The sequence below is a fragment of the Hemitrygon akajei genome, chromosome 2 (assembly GCF_048418815.1).
Source record: "Hemitrygon akajei chromosome 2, sHemAka1.3, whole genome shotgun sequence".
Taxonomy (NCBI): Eukaryota; Metazoa; Chordata; class Chondrichthyes; order Myliobatiformes; family Dasyatidae; genus Hemitrygon; species Hemitrygon akajei.
The window spans coordinates 210,572,163-210,589,547 of NC_133125.1; the positions used below are offsets into that span (position 1 = coordinate 210,572,163).

Sequence of the window (17,385 nt, forward strand, 5' to 3'; positions counted from 1 at the left end):
GGAATAGATTTCCTAGTGTCTGAAATTTAAAGTAATAAATCATCCACATATAATGAAACCTTATGTAGTTTATCCCCTCTCTTAATACCCTGCACAGAATTAGAATCCCTAAGAGTAATAGCAAGTGGTTCGAAAACCAAATTAAATATTAAAGGACTGAGAGGTCAGCCCTGACGGGTTCCTCTATATAATCTAAAGTAAGGAGACTTTTAATTATTAGTTATAACCGCAGCCACCGGGGCTTGATAAATCAGTTTGATCCAGGAAGTAAATCCCACATCAAAATTAAACCTCTTCAAAACCTGAGACAGATAAGGCCAGTCCACCCCGTCAAAAGCTTTCTCTGCATCCAGAGATACAATACATTCAGATTCTTTAACTGAGGGTATATTAAATGATATTTAATGGTCTTCAAATATTAAAATGTGAGTACCTATTTTTAATAAATCCAGTCTGGTCATTTGAGGTAACAGTAGGCTGAAAATTCTCAAGTCTATTGGCTAAAATCTTAGAGAGGATTTCAAAATCTACATTCAGTAAAGAGATAGACCTATAGGATGCACATTCCAATAAATCTTTTCCTTTTTTAGGAATCAATGAAATTAATGCCTCATAAAAAGTTTTTGGAAGATTCCTAGAGGATATAGAATCAGTAAAAGTTTGACAAAGATGTGGTATAAGCATTTCATTGAAAGTCTTACAAAATTCCATTGTATACCCATCTGGTCCCGGAGCTTTCCCTAATTGCATAGAGGATATAGCTTTAACTATTTCCTCCTGTTTAATAGGTGCATCTAATGTATTAATACCTCGAGTTGAAATTTTAGGTATATTTAATTTTTGCAAAAATCTATTCATAATAAAAGTACTATCAGAGAATTCAGATTTATAAAGATTGGAGTAAAAATCCATAAGTATCTTATTAATTTCATAAGGATCTAATGTTTCAGTTCTGTCTGGTCTGCGTATTTTTAAAATCTGTCTTCTAGCCATGGCCGCTTTTAACTGACCAGCCAAAAGTTTACCTGACTTCTCTCCATGTATATAAAATAAACTTTTAAATTAAAAAATTTGCTGTGCAATAGGGAAGGTCAGAAGCAAATCATATTGTGTTTGAAGTTCAACCCTTTCCTTATATAGATCTTCAGTAGGTTTTACAGAATACGTTTTATCTATCTCTCTAATTTTATTAGTAAGCACTGACAGATCCCCTTTAGTTTTCTTTCTTAAAGCTGCTGAATATGAAATTATCTGTCCCCTAAGGAAAGATTTCATTGTATCCCATATAACCAAGTTTGACATTCCTTCAGTTGTATTAAATTCAAAAAATATAGAAATTTGCTCCTGAATAAAACTAACAAAGGCTGGGTCCTGTAACAATATGGGGTTCAATCTCCACTGTGACATTTTCAAAAAACTATCAGAGAGCTTCAGGGTTAATTTCAGAGGCATGTGATCTGACAACGCAATGATGTCATACACACACTCAACAACAGCGTGTAGCAAACGTCTATCTAAAAAAAGTAATCAATTCTAGAATATTTAGATGAATGTGTGAAAAAAAAGAAAAATCTTTGTCAATAGGGTGTTTATATCTCCAGATATCTACCAGGCCATATTCTAGTAGAAAAATATTAATATAAGCCGCCGCTTTATTGGGAAGCAACGGATTGGTTGATGGCCTGTCGATCGCCGGATTCAGACAGCAATTAAGGTCACCGCTCATAATCAGCTTATATTCATTCAGATTCGGTAGCTCAGAAAAAAGCTTCTTAAAAAATTCAGGACTATCTAAATTAGGTGTGTATACACACACCAAAGCTACCTTTTGATCACATAATAAACCAGTAACAGTTAAATATCTTCCAATCGAATCAGTAATAGTATTAAAATGTACAAAAGGGATTTTAGAGTTAACAAAAATAGATACCCCTCTAACATTACTAGTCAACGAAGAATGATATAAAGGGCCTTTCCAAAATTTAAAAAAATGGTCTTCATCTTGTCTCCGTGCATGATTTTCTTGCACAAAAATACTATCTGCATTGTGTTTTTAATTTCTTAAAAATCTTTTTACGCTTAATAGGATGATCCACACCATTCAGATTCTGAGAGATTATATTAATTTTATTAACATCCATGTTTAAGATTTAATTCTATATTTTATAAAGAAAACTAATGCACAGACACACATTTAACCAAAAGGAACAGCTATGACGAGCAGGAGTGAGATGTTTGAGAGAAAATGTCTATCAAAAAAACAGCCCAATCGAGAAAGGAAACCTATTCTAATAGCCCCCCCCAACCTGCAAAGCCCAAAAAACAGCAACTGATAGGCTGATCGCATGCTAACTAATAACCCTTGACCCTGTCCTCCATTTTGCAGCTACGCATATTAAAATTGAAATATTCATCCCCCACAATTTAGCCGTAATAAAAAAGACAAACTAATTTCAAATATTGCAATGTTATATATAATAAAAACGTAACTGGCGACAGCCATCTTAAATTCATCTAAATTATATTAATCACGTATTCAGAGAAAAGTGAATCCAAGCAAATAAAATTAAAACCAAAGTTCTTTCTTTCAAAAAAAACTTACAAGTCATACAGAAAATTAGATGAATATATATATATATATATTTCAAACCTAAAACTATATTAATATTGAGACAAACAAAAGAATAGAAAAAATAATTCAAGCCAGGTCCGATACGGACCTTTATAATATAATACTGTAAAAGTCCCTTACAAAGCAATTATGAATATATACTAATTATTAACAAATAAAGAGAAAAATTAAATCAGCCAAGTCCCATATGGACTTCCAAAAAGTGTAGAATAGACTTTGCTCAGAGCATCTATAAACATCTCATACATCAGAGTTACCTATTCAGGTTACATTCGGCTTAGCTTCGAGATTTTTAATACACTGCCAGCCCTCATCAGGGGAGTAGATCCTCCGTGGCTGAGAATCAGCAGGAAAGATTATCAGCCACGCTGGGTACCGAAGGGATGGATGGAGATTTTTCTTATACATTTCACTCATGACTTCTCAGTATTTCCTTCTGTCGGCAAAAATCTCAGGGGGAAAATCTTCAATTATACGAATTTCTGTTGATTTAAAGATGAACTTTCGCTTTCTTCTGGCCTCTCGAAGTATGGCTTCTTTGGTTGTATAATAACGCAAACAAAGTACGATTGGCCGAGGGTGTAATTCAGATGAACATGGAAATCCTGGAATTCTGTGGGCTCTATCGAGTAAAGGGCTTGCTTCAAGGGTCTCACTAAAAAGTGAGTACAGCATATCTGAGAAGAACTTTAACAGGTCACCAGCTTCAGTATTTTCAGGCAGACCCAGTATACGCAAATTCCTCCGATGAGCTCTACTGTCTAAGTCAATCATTTTTCTCTTCATTTTGGATGGTTCCGAGGTAATTTCATTAATTTTCTTTTCCATCGAAGACATCTTCACTTCTTGATCTTTAATAATTTGCCTGAATCGTTCGTGTTCGTTCTTGATTCGATGTGTAGCTTGCTTGAGCGTCTGAAACTGAAAGTCCAAATTCTTCAAAGATTCTTGGATATTAAAAATAGATTTTTCAAGCTTCCAGTTGTTATCCATCAGATTATTAGTCTTAGTATTGAGTGATCCAAATTCAAACTTCATATCTTGTATTGAAGAGAGTATTCCTGCTAAAGTAACAGGTTCCTCCAGTTTCTTTATTTGCTCAGTTTGTTCAGTTTCGGGAAAAGTCTTGCCGCTTCTCAATTCAATACCAGATCGACTTCCGGCCATCATAATTAAATCATAAATCCTTCAACAAAAGTAATAAATCATCAGACTTGAAAGGAATCTGTCAGTGGGATGTACAACATTTAAAAAAGTGGAGCCGCTGTAAAATGCGTCTCACTCCATGCGCTGCAAAATGGAGTCCCCTAGGTCTACACTTATACAGGCTGTTTAACCCCTTTCCCCTTCTTGACTATCACCCTGTGCCCTACATCTTGGTTGTAACTACCTCTCTAATTATCCTATCTATCACCCCCTCAGTCTCTCAAATGATCCAGAGTTTATCCAGTTGCAGCTCCAACATTTTAACACGGAGTGTTAGAATCAACGGCTGCATGCACTTCTCATAGTTGTAGTCGTCAGGGACACTGCAGGTCTCCCTGTCTTTCCACATCCTGTAAGAGGAACATTCACCTATCCTGCCTGGCATCCCTGATTTTCTATCTGAACAAATATAAAGAAGGAAAAACAACAACAAACTGTGGGGAAATAATACCTGCAGCTTTTTGCTTTCTCTCACTCAAGCCTCTCCTCAGTGAAGCAAAGAAGAGCTGAAGCAATTCTCAATTCTCAATTGAGAGAAAATCCCAATTCTCTCTCCGTCCACTCCACCGACGGTCATTCCAACAATGGCTGCTCCACTTTCCGCTGCCTTACTTTAGTTTCTTTCTGTCAATCAATCCCACTGATTGGGCACTGTGCTGCTCAAAGCTCCAAACTGCCACGAGTCACTGTCTCTTCTACTCATTCGGTGAACCTGAGTGAACGACCCCTTTCCAGGCTTCGACCTCTGTGATGGAGGCTGCTCAAAGTTCCAGGAGGCAGGTAGGGAGGTGACTGTCAGGAGAGGGAAAGGGAGTAGACAGACAGTGCAGAGTAACCCTGTGGCCATTCCCCTCAATAACTAGTATACCACTCTGAGTGGTGTAAGGGGAATGACACAGTGAGCAGGGCTCTGGTGCTGAGTCTGGTTCTGGGACTCAGAAGGGGAGGGGGTAGAGGATGAGTACAGTAGTGATAGGGGATTAGGGCTGAGGATGGTGCAGTTGCTATACAAACAAAGGCATTTGTAATAAAATTTCAGAAAGAGCAGACAGATAATAGGGCAAAATTTCAGTCAGTGCGATGAGTTGCAGTGTAACAGAAGTCGAAATTGAAAAGGATTATGAATACAAGACTGATGGTTATATCTGAATGCACGCAGTATAAGAAATAGTTTTTTGAACCTTTCATAAGCTCTTCTTTCCTTCTTGACTAGATTTACAACAGCCTTTCGCCAAAATCCTTTTCCGTAGTGAATACTGAAGCAAAATATTCATTAAGTACCTCTGTTATCTCCTCCAGTTCCATACATACTTTTCTGCTGTCACATTTGATAGGTCCTATTCACTCACATCTTATCCTCTTGCTCTTCACAGACTTGTAGAATGCCTTGGGGTTTTCCTTAATCCTGCCCGCCAAGGCCTTCTCATGGCCCCTTCTGGCTCTCCTAATTTCATTCTTACGCTCCTTCCTCCTGGCCTTATAATCTTCTAGATCTCTAACATTACCTAGTTTTTTGAGCGTTTCGTACACCACGGTTCCTGTACCTTACCATCCTTTCCATCTCATTGGGATGTACCTACGCAGAACTCCACGCAAATATCCCCTGAATATTTGCCACATTTCTTCTGAATGTTTCCCTAAGTACATCTGTTTCCAATTTATGCTTCCAAGTTCCTGTCTGATAGCCTTATATTTCCCCTTACTCCAATTAACCGTTTCGCTAACTCGTCTGTTCCTATCCCTCTCTGATGCTATGGGAAAAGAGATAGAATTGTGATCACTATCTTCAAAATGCTCTCCCACTGAGATCTGACACCTGACCAGGTTCATTTCCCAATACCAGATCAAATACAGCCTCTCCTCTCGTCAGCTTATCTACATGTTGTGTCAAGAAACTTTCCTGAACACACCTAACAAACTCTACCCCATCTAAACCCCTCGCTCTAGGGAGATGCCAATCAATATTTGGGAAATTAAAATCTCCCATCACAACAACCCTGTTGTTATTACACCTTTGCAGAATCTGTCTCCCTATCTGCTCCTCGATGTCCCTGTTACTATTGGGTGGTCTGTAAAACTCATCCTGTAGAGTTATTGACCCCTTCCTATTCCTAAATTCCACCCACAGAGACTCCATAGACAACCCCTCCATGACTTCCTCCTTTTCTGCAGCCGTGACACTATCCCTGATCAGCAGTGCCAAGCCTCCATCTCTTTTGCCTCCCTCTCTGTCCTTTCTGAAACATCTAAAACCTGGCACTTGAAGTAGCTTTCCTGCCACTGCAGCATCCAAGTCTCTATTATGGCCACAACATCATAGCTCCAAGTGCTGATCCACGCTCTAAGCTCATCTGCTTTGTTCATAATACACCTCGCATTAAAATAGACACATCTCAAACCATCAGTCCGAATGCGTCCCTTCTCTATCACATGCCTATCCTCCCTTGCACACTGACTCCAAGCTTTCTCTATTTGTCAGCTAACTTCCCTTTCCTCCGTCACTTCAGTTCGGTTCCCACCCCCAGCAATTCTAGTTTAAACTCTCCCCAGTAGCCTTCGCAAACCTCCCCACCAGGATATTGGTCCCTCTGGGATTCGAGTGTAACCCATCCTTTTTGTACAGGTCACACCTGCCCCAAAAGAGGTCCCAATGATCCAGAACCCTGAATCCCTGTCCCCTGCTCCAATCCCTCAGCCATTCATTTATCCTCCACCTCATCCTCCACCTCACTCTATTCCTGTACTCACTGTCACGTGGCACAGGCAGTAATTCCGAGATTACTGCCTTTGAGGTCCGGCTTCTCAACTTCCTTCCTAACTCCCTGTAGTCTGTTTTCAGAACCACCTCCCTTTTCCTACCTATGTCGTTGGTACCAATGTGTACTACGACCTCTGGATGTTCTCATTCCAACTTAAGGATATCGTGGACATGATCAGAAACATTCGGGATCCTGGCACCTGGGAGGAAAACTAGAATCCGCATATCTTTCCTGTGTCCAGAGAATCGTCTGTCTGACCCCCGAACTATAGAGTCCTCTATCACTGCTGCATCCTCTTCCTTTCCCTACCCTCCTGAGACACAGGGCCGGACTCTGTGCCAGAGGCACGGCCACTGTTGTTTCCCCCAGGTAGGCTGTCTCCCCCAACAGTACTCAAGCAGGAGTATTTATTGTTAAGGGGTACAGCCACAGGGGTACTCTCTAGCATCTGCTTCTTGCCCTTCCCTCTCCTGACTGTTACCCAGCTATCTGTTTCCCCAGGCCCCGGAGTGACTACCTGCCTATAGCTCCTCTCTATCACCTCCTCACTCTCCCTGACCAGACGAAGGTCATCGAGCTGCATCTTCAGTTCCCTAACACAATCCCTAAGGAAGTGCAGCTCGACACACCTGGTGCAGATGTGGCCAGGACCTCCCACATCTGACACTGAGCACAGAAAACCAGCCTCACACATGTGCTCCCTGTCTGTACTCTACAGATAACCCTTTATCGCTGCAGCCCCATTGAGCCAAAGCTTTCCTACTCTGATGCCCGCTTCTCCAACACCCGCTGTATAAATCTGTCTCGTTTTTAAACACTTCTCGCCGTTCTCACTGGCCGACCTCCACGCGCTTGCACAGTCGCGCCCCGTTCAAACCACTGAAGAAATAACAAGACTGATGAGCTTCGAGCATGGGTCAGTACATGGAACTACAATGGTGTGGCCATCACAGAGGCAGAGACTTGGCTGTCACGAGGGCAAGAATGGTTGCTGGATGTTCCAGTGTTTCGATATTTCAAAAGGGGCGGGGGTGGTAAATGAGGTGGGGGAGTGGCATCACTAATTAGGGAGAGTATCACAGCTGCAGAGAGGGAGGGTGTCATGGAGGGATTGTCTACTGAGTCAGTGAGGGGGGAGGTTTGAAACAGGAAGGGAGCAATCCCTCTATTCGGAGCATTCGATAGACCCTCAAAAAGCAACAAAGACACTGGGGAACAGATCGGGAGGCAGATTTTCAAACGGTTGAAATATAACAGGGTTGTTGTCATGGGAACTTTAATTGCTTAACATTGATTGACCTAGTGCAAGAGGATTAGATGAGTGAATTTGTTAGATGTATCCAGGAAGTTTTAGTGCACAGTCTGTGAACAGGCTGACTAGAGACACACACTGAGGAGGGAGCTCAGGGAATTTGGTTGATTGTTGGGATGAAGGGCTTGTCTTCTGAGGAAAGATTGATCAGGTTGGGCCATGGTCCCTGGAAAATGAGAATAATTGACAGTGAAACAAGACTCTGAGGTAAGAGGACCAAATCACAAACGAGAAAATCTGCAGATACTGGAAATCCAAGCAACACACACAAAGTGCTGGAGGAGGGCAGGCCAGGCAGCATCTATGGGAAAAAGTACAGTCGACGTTTCGGGTGAGGCTGTACTGAGAATGCTGTGCAGAGCTTTGTTCTCATTATCTAAAACAAGATATACTCACAGTGTAGTCTGTCCAAAGGTTTGGTAGGCTTACCAGATTAATAACTGTGAGAGTTATCACAGCATGAAAGATCAGATAATTTAGTTACTTTTTCCCTTGCAGTTTAGAAAACAGTGATTGAACTTGTCTGTTCAACTAATGTCCCAACTGGCTTCACAGGGCAGGTACAGAGGTTTCCATCAGATAACAGAACAGTACCGCACAGAACAGGCTCTTTGGCCAACAATATCAGTGGCAACCAAAATGCCTAATACAACTAATCCCATGTAATTGCATGTGATTCATATTCCCCATTCCCTGCTTGTTCTTTCTCCTGTCTGAATATATTTTAGACATTTTGTTTGTACCCACTCCTCTCAGTTACCTTGTGACACATTCCAGACAATTTCCTCCTTCACCCTCATCCCATGTCCTCTAGTACTTGAGATTTCCAGCTGGGAGGAGAGAGCTCCAAGCCACCTTTATCACCCTATTTACCTGTGTTGCCACTTGCAGGGTGCTGTGAACTTGCACCATAAGATTGCTCTGTACATCAATGCTTTTGAAAACATGGAATAGTACAGACTAGGAATGAGATTTTTTACTCTCAGTGTCTATGTGGAATTAAGCTAATCCCTTCCACCTGTACATGATCCACATCCCTTCATTCCCTGTACATTCATATGTCTGTCTGAAAGTCTCTTGGATGCCACTGTTATAACTGCTGACAACACTATCCCCAGCAGCCTGTTTCTGTCAGATGCTGCTCTCTGTTAAAAAAAATGTCCTGCATATCTCTGTAATCTTTTTCCTCTCACTATTTGACGTTTCTACTGAGAGGACAAGATTCTGACTGCCTTCCTTATCTATGCCTCTCATAACATTTTAAACCTCTGTTAGGCATCCCTCCAGCCTATGATACTCCAAAGAAAGCAATCCAAGTTTGTCTAACCTCTCGTTATAGTTCATACTTTCTTACCCCGTCAATAGATACGTTTAATGTCAAAGAAATGTATGCAATATACAGCATGAAATTCATTTTCTTCGCAAACAACCACAAAAACAGAGAAGTGCCCCAAAGAACGAATAACAGTTAAATGTTAGAACCCCTAAGCCCCCTCAGATCCCCCCTCCCATGCACAATCGGCAGCAAATCAACGACCATCCCCCCTCCCCCACCAGCAAAAAAGCATCGGCAACCCCACCGAGCACTCAAGTGTGTAGCAAAGTGACAATAAAGACACAGACTTGCAGTACCCCGAAGACTACTCGTTCACCCGGTATTCGACATACCACAGGTTCTCCCTCTCTCTAATAAGGGAAAAAAGAGGTGTCCCTGTTTCACAGTGAGAGGGGAGATATTACACAGCAACTCGCCGATTTATGGTGTTAAAAGTCTGTTTTGTCACTTTTTTTGAGCTCTGTGCCCAAAAAACTCGGGTCTCTGGTCACACACAGCCAGCAGCCAGCTCACTGCTTTCGATCTTCCATCTCCCACAACGCACCAGGCGGCAGCACTAACTTCGAGTCCGCCCACCTCCAGAGCCTCAAAGATCTGACACCCTGAAGGCGCGCTAGTCTTCTAGGCCGTGTCCTTGGCATATCGCTCTTCTCTCCTTGTAGCTCATACCTTCTAATCCAGGCAGCATCCTGGTACACCTCTTCCACATCCTCTCCAAAGACACCAAATCCTTCCTGTAATGGGGCAGGCAGAATAGCACATCAAATTCCAAGTACTGCTGAGACAAAGTTTTACAGACTAGCACCACCACCTCCTCCATACTCGACCTCATCCTCCTTTTAATGGCAGTTGGCAGTCCAACTTAAAGGTGCATTCCCACCACCGACTGGACTGGAGTGTGGAATAGGAAGTTGGGAAATAAAACCCCTTAGTTCTTTATCAAATGAAAACTAAATTACCCCAAAGAGCACTACTGTTTGTAAATAATGAAAGACAATATTGTGAATTAAATTCAATTCCATTACTTAGTAAAGTTTAGAAAAATGAAAAATTTCAAAAACCAAAGCTAGTCATGCAGCCTGCATTTGCTTTCTTTCAATCTTCACATTGTAAAAGAATATGTTCTACTCTTTCATAGTGATAAAGCCTACACATCCCAGAGTGATGTTTTCCAGCAAGATACAAGGAAGAATTAAGCATAGTATGCCCAATTCTAAGTCAAGTCAATATAATTCCTTCCCTTCTTGTTTCACCCCCTTCTCCCATCAATCCAACAGTTTTGTGTATTCTGTAATCATAACTTATGCCCATTATCCCATGTCTTGCCATAATCCTCTATTCGTAATCCCACCAACCCCTGAGATTCTGATTTGCTAAGTGTAAGGTCGATATCCACAGGTGAACTTTTAACAGCTTTTTTGGCCAAACAATCAACCCGCTCATTCCCCTCAACACCTCTATGCGCAGGGACCCATAAGCAGAAGACATGTAGACCAATGCTTTGAATATGAAATAAAGTTTGAAGAGCTTCCAGCAGTAACTCTGACCTACTGCTAGAATGAGCTGTTTTAAGAAAAAGAATCTAAGCAAATTATAACTTTGCAAGGACAAATTTCCTCCACCCACTCTCGGCCACACAGCCAGAATCAAGTACAGATCTTATCAGAATCAGAATCAGAATCAGAATCAGACTTTAATCGCCAAGTACCTGTGCACATACAAGGAATTTACTTCTGGCAGATGTTGTCTCTCTGCTCATAACAATAATAATGATAAATATAAATGAAAATATAGATTATACTTACAGGTAGTGCAATCCAAGTAATAGTTAGCCGACAGTTAACCGGCAGTTAACTGTTCAGCAAAGTGACCGCAGTAGGGAAAAAACTTCTCCAGTGCCTATTAGTCTTAGTCTGGAGGGATCTGAAGCGCCTACCAGACGGAAGCAGATCAAACAGTCTGTGCGCAGGATGGGAGGAGTCCTTTATGATGTTCCCCGCCCTCTTCTTCAACCTGGAATAGTACAGGTCCACAATAGAGGGCAGGGAGGCTCCAATGATGCGCTCGGCAGTCCTCACTGTGCGCTGTAGTCTGGTTCTATCCTGCTTGGTGGTGGCTCCAAACCACACAATGATGGAGGTGCACAGGACAGACTCAATGACTGCAGTGTAGAACTGCAGCAGCAATTCCTGAGGCAGACCGTATTTCCTCAAGAGCCGCAGGAAATACATCCGCTGCTGGGCCTTCTTCAGGATGGAGCTGATGTTCTGCTCCCACTTCAGATCCTGAGAGATGGTGGTTCCCAGGAACCTGAAGTTCTCCACGGTGGACACAGGGCTGCCGAGGACTGTGAGGGGGGACATAACGGGGGGATATCTCCTGAAATCCACTATCATCTCCTTTGTCTTGAGCGTGTTCAGCTCCAGATTGTTCTGACTGCACCAGAGCGCCAGTTGGTCCACCTGCTGTCGATATGCAGACTCATCACTGTTCTGGATGAGTCCAATGATGGTGGTGTCGTCTGCAAACTTCAAAAGCTTCACATAGGGGTTGGAGGAGGTGCAGTCATTGGTGTAGAGGGAGAACAGCAGTGGAGAGAGGACACACCACTGGGGGGCGCCGGTGTTGATGATTCGAATATCCGAGGTGACCTGTCCCATCCTTACCTGCTGACTTCTGTTGGTCAGGAAGCTGTAAATCCAATCGCAGAGGTCAGGTGGCACATTGAGGTGAGACAATTTGGAGCAGAGGGTATGAGGAACGATGGTGTTAAACGCCGAACTGAAATCCACAAACAGCATCCGAGCATAGGTCCCAGGACGATGCAGATGTTGCAAGATATAGTGCAGTCCCAGGTTGACTGCATCGTCTACTGACCTATTTGCCCGGTAGGCAAACTGCAGGGGATCCAGCAGGCTGCTGAGCCACAAAATTCCAGCACCCTGAAGGCACGCTAGTCTTCTAGGCCATGTCCTTGACATATCGCTCTCTTCTCCTTGTAGCTCAAACCTTCTAATCCAGGCAGCATCCTGGTACACCTCTTCCACATCCTCTCCAAAGACACCGTATCCTTCCTGTAATGGGACAGGCAGAATTGCACATCAAATTACAAGTACTGCTGAGACAAAGTTTTACAGACTACCACCAGCACCTCCTCTTCCTCCTCATCCTCCTCGTCCTCCTCCATCCTCATCCTTGTCCTCCTCCGTCCTCGTCCTCTTCCTCCTCCATCCTCGACCTCCTCCTCCTCCGTCCTCCTCGTCATCCTCCTCCTCCTTTTAATGGCAGTAGGCAGTCCAACTTAAAAGTGCATTCCCACCACTGACTGGACTGGAGTGTGTTGTAGAGAGTTGGGAAATAAAACCCCTGCTAGTTGTTTATGAAATGAAAACTAAATTATCCCAAAGAGCCCTATTGTTTGTAAATAATGAAAGACAATATTGTGAATTAAATTCAATTCAATTCCATTACTTAGTAAAGTTTAGAAAAATGAAAAATTTCAAAAACCAAAGCTAGTCGTGCAGCCTGCATTTGCTTTCTTTCAATCTTCACATTGTAAAACAATATAACCATATATAACCATATAACAATCACAGCACGGAAAACAGGCCATTCTGGCCCTCCTAGTCCGTGCCGAACTCTTAATCTCACCTAGTCCCACCTACCCGCACTCAGCCCATAACCCTCCACTCCTTTCCTGTCCATATACCTATCCAATTTTACCTTAAATGACACAACTGAACTGGCCTCTACTACTTCTACAGGAAGCTCATTCCACACAGCTATCATTCTCTGAGTAAAGAAATACCCCCTCATGTTTCCCTTAAACTTTTGCCCCCTAACTCTCAAATCATGTCCTCTCGTTTGAATCTCCCCTACTCTCAATGGAAACAGCCTATTCACGTCAACTCTATCTATCCCTCTCAACATTTTAAATACCTCGATCAAATCCCCCCTCAACCTTCTATGCTCCAATGAATAGAGACCTAACTTGTTCAACCTTTCTCTGTAACTTAAGTGCTGAAACCCAGGTAACATCCTAGTAAATCGTCTCTGCACTCTCTCTAATTTATTGATATCTTTCCTATAATTCGGTGACCAGAACTGTACACAATATTCCAAATTTGGCCTTACCAATGCCTTGTACAATTTTAACATTACATCCCAACTTCTGTACTCAATGCTCTGATTTATAAAGGCCAGCGTTCCAAAAGCCTTCTTCACCACCCAATCTACATGAGACTCCACCTTCAGGGAACTATGCACTGTTATTCCTAGATCTCTCTGTTCCACTGCATTCCTCAATGCCCTACCATTTACCCTGTATGTTCTATTTGGATTATTCCTGCCAAAATGTAGAACCTCACACTTCTCAGCATTAAACTCCATCTGCCAACGTTCAGCCCATTCTTCTAACCGGCATAAATCTCCCTGCAAGCTTTGAAAACCCACCTCATTATCCACAACACCTCCTACCTTAGGTATACTTACTAATCCAATTTACCACCCCATCATCCAGATCATTTATGTATATTACAAACAACATTGGGCCCAAAACAGATCCCTGTGGCACCCCGCTAGTCACCGGCCTCCATCCCGATAAACAATTATCCACCACTACTCTCTGGCATCTCCCATCTAGCCACTGTTGAATCCATTTTATTACTCCAGCATTAATACCTAACGACTGAACCTTCGTAACTAACCTTCCATGTGGAACTTTGTCAAAGGCCTTGCTGAAGTCCATATAGACTACATCCACTGCCTTACCCTCGTCAACATTCCTCGTAACTACTTCAAAAAATTCAATAAGGTTTGTCAAACATGACCTTCCACGCACAAATCCATGCTGGCTACTCCTAATCAGATCCTGTCTATCCAGATAATTATAAATACTATCTCTAAGAATACTTTCCATTAATTTACCCACCACTGATGTCAAACTGACAGGTCTATAATTGCCAGGCTTACTTCTAGAACCCTTTTTAAACAATGGAACCACATGAGCAATACGCCAATCCTCCGGCACAATCCCCGTTTCTAATGACATCTGAAAGATCTCCGTCAGAGCTCCTGCTATCTCTACACAAACTTCCCTCAAGGTCCTGGGGAATATCCGGTCAGGACCCGGAGATTTATCCACTTTTAAATTTCTTAAAAGCGCCAGTACTTCCACCTCTTTAATTGTCATAGGTTCCATAACTTCCTTACTTGTTTCCCACACCTTACACCATTCAATATCCTTCTCCTTAGTGAATACCGAAGAGAAGAAATCATTCAAAATCTCTCCCATCTCCCTCGGCTCCACACATAGCTGACCACCCTGATTCTCTAAGGGACCAATTTTATCCCTCACTATCCTCTTGCTTTTAATATAACTGTAGAAGCCTTTCAGATTTACTTCCACCTTATTTGCCAAACCAAACTCGTAACTTCTTTTAGCTTTTCTAATCTCTTTCTTAAGTTTCCTTTTACATTCTTTATATTCCTCGAGCAATTCCTTTACTCCATGCTGCCTATATCTATTGTAGACATCCCTCTTTTTTCGAACCAAGTTTCTAATATCCCTTGAAAACCATGGTGCTTTCAAACCTTTAACCTTTCCTTTCAACCGAACAGGAACATAAAGATTCTGTACCCTCATAATTTCACCCTTAAATGACCTCCATTTCTCTATTACATCCTTCCCATAAAACAACTTGACCCAATCCACTCTCTCTAAATCCCTGTGCATCTCCTCAAAGTTAGCCTTTCTCCAATCAAAAATCTCAACTCTAGGTCCAGTCCTGTCCTTCTCCATAATTATATTGAAGCGAATGCTATTGTGATCACTGGACCCGAAGTGCTCCCCAACACATACATCTGTCAGCTGACCTATCGCATTCCCTAACAGGAGATCCAACACTGCCCCATCTCTAGTCGGTACTTCTATGTATTGTTGCAAAAAACTATCCTGCACACATTTCACAAACTCTAAACCATCCAGCCCTTTTACAGAATGAGCTTCCCAATCTATGTGAGGAAAATTAAAATCTCCCACAATCACCACCTTGTGTTTACTACAAATATCTGCTATCTCCTTACACATTTGCTCTTCCAACTCACGCTCCCCATTAGGTGGCCTATAATACACTCCTATCAGTGTTACTACACCTTTCCCATTCCTCAATTCCACCCAAATAGACTCCCTAGAGGAGCTCTGTAATCTATCCTTCCAAAGCACCGCCATAAGATTTTCTCGGACAAGCAATGCAACACCTCCTCCTCTGGCCCCTCCTACTCTATCACACCTGAAGCAACTAAATCCAGGAATATTTAGTTGCCAATCACACCCTTCCTACAACCATGTTTCACTAATAGCTACAACATCATAATTCCAGGTATCAATCCACACTTTAAGCTCATCCACCTTTCTTACAATGCTCCTAGCATTAAAATAGATACATTTAAGATACTCTCCACCTCCTCCTCTCTTTTCATCCCTAGCAATGCATTCAAATTTATTATCCTTTTCTTTCTTCTCCCCTACAACTTCGGGGAGAAGTTGTGTTCTACTCTTTCATAATGATAAAACCTACACATCCCAGAGTGATGTTTTCCAACAAGATACAAGGAAGAATTAAGCATAGTATGCCCAATTCTAAGTCAAGTCAATATAATTCCTTCCCTTCTTGTTTTACCCCCTTCTCCCATCAATCCAACAGTTTTGTGTATTCTGTAATCATAACTTATGCCCATTATCCCATGTCTTGCCATAATCCTCTAATTTGTAACCTCACCAACCCCTGAGATTCTGATTTGTTCAGTGGAAGGTCTGTATCCACAGATGAACTTTTAACAGCTTTTTTGGCCAAACAATCAACCCGCTCATTCCCCTCAACACCTCTATGCGCAGGGACCCATAAGCAGAAGACATGTAGACCAATGCTTTGAATATGAAATAAAGTTTGAAGAGCTTCCAGCAGTAAATCTGACCAACTGCTGGAATGAGCTGTTTTAAGAAAAAGAATCTAAGCAAATTATAACTTTGCAAGGACAAATTTCCTCCACCCACTCTTAGCCACCCAGCCAGAATCAAGTACAGATCTTACTAAGTTTAATAGAGCTGCATCATGACTTCCTGACTCCTGTACTGTATGCCCCTAGTGATGAAGGCAGGCATTTCATACACACCTTTTTTTGCCACACAATCTATTAGCATTGCCACTATCAGGAAGATTGGACTTGGACCCAAAATTCCACTGTACATCAATGCCAATAACTATATCCTTTCCACTTGCACTTGACCTTCCAAAGTGCAACACCTCACTTGTTCAGATGAAACTCTATTTGCCATTTGTCTGCTCAGATCTCCAAATGATCTGTGTCCTACTCTATCCTTTGACAACTTACTTCACTACCCACAATTTAATTCAACCAATATTTGCATTGTCTGCAAAGTTTCCAACTCACCTATCTGCAACTTTGTCTCAGTCATTTATATGTTGTATATATACTGTGTGTACAATTCCCCATGGATCCTGTGCATCTCAGAATGTTCCAAGGTTCATTTACTATCAAAGTTCACACTCTGAAATTCTTCTTCTCCAATTAGCCATGAAGCCATGAAAGAAAAGAAAGGTGACATGATCTTCAAACCCCAAATCCCCCCCTCCCACACAAAAGAAGCAAACAGGAACAGAATAAGCACATCAATCTCCAAATCCCTCCTCCCACACAATAAAGAACAAAATGGGAACAGGCACATCAACCCCAAAATCCCCCTCCCTAAAAAAAAAGAGCAAGATCATGCAAAAAACACAGAATATTAAAAAGCTATAGGAATGAAAAAAGAATTCTAGTCCAAGTCCACATCCAAAACACAGAAAACTTGGGTAACACTCTCCAGTCACAGCAGCAGGCCTTTCCCTCTCTGGCAGCGAGTGATTAAAAGACAGGCAGCCGGCGCTCACCCTCAACATTCACCTCAACCTGAATCATCATGATCAACCCACCATGAGAAGCCGTTCAGTTTCCTTACTGAAGCCCATGTAGTCAACATCCACTGCTCCCGTTATAAATCACCTTATTCACCTCCTGAAAAACCTCAATGAAGTTTGCAAGACATAACAACTACTCCACACAAAGCCATCCAGATGCG

At 42.1% G+C, this 17,385-nt stretch overlaps 1 protein-coding gene and 1 long non-coding RNA gene across 4 annotated transcripts in view; one reads left to right on the forward strand and one right to left on the reverse strand.

Moving 5' to 3' along the window:
• Nucleotides 1–17,385, forward strand: part of LOC140720435 (butyrophilin subfamily 3 member A3-like) — a 774,879-nt gene that overhangs the window by 25,239 nt on the left and 732,255 nt on the right. The gene's annotated exons all lie outside the window — the stretch shown is intronic.
• LOC140720484 (uncharacterized) overlaps nt 12,219–17,385 on the reverse strand; it is a 736,320-nt gene continuing 731,153 nt past the window's right edge. Inside the window, exon 3 of the long non-coding RNA XR_012097195.1 lies at nt 12,219–12,315. This is a non-coding gene — a long non-coding RNA (uncharacterized lncRNA). The remainder of the gene's footprint in view (nt 12,316–17,385) is intronic.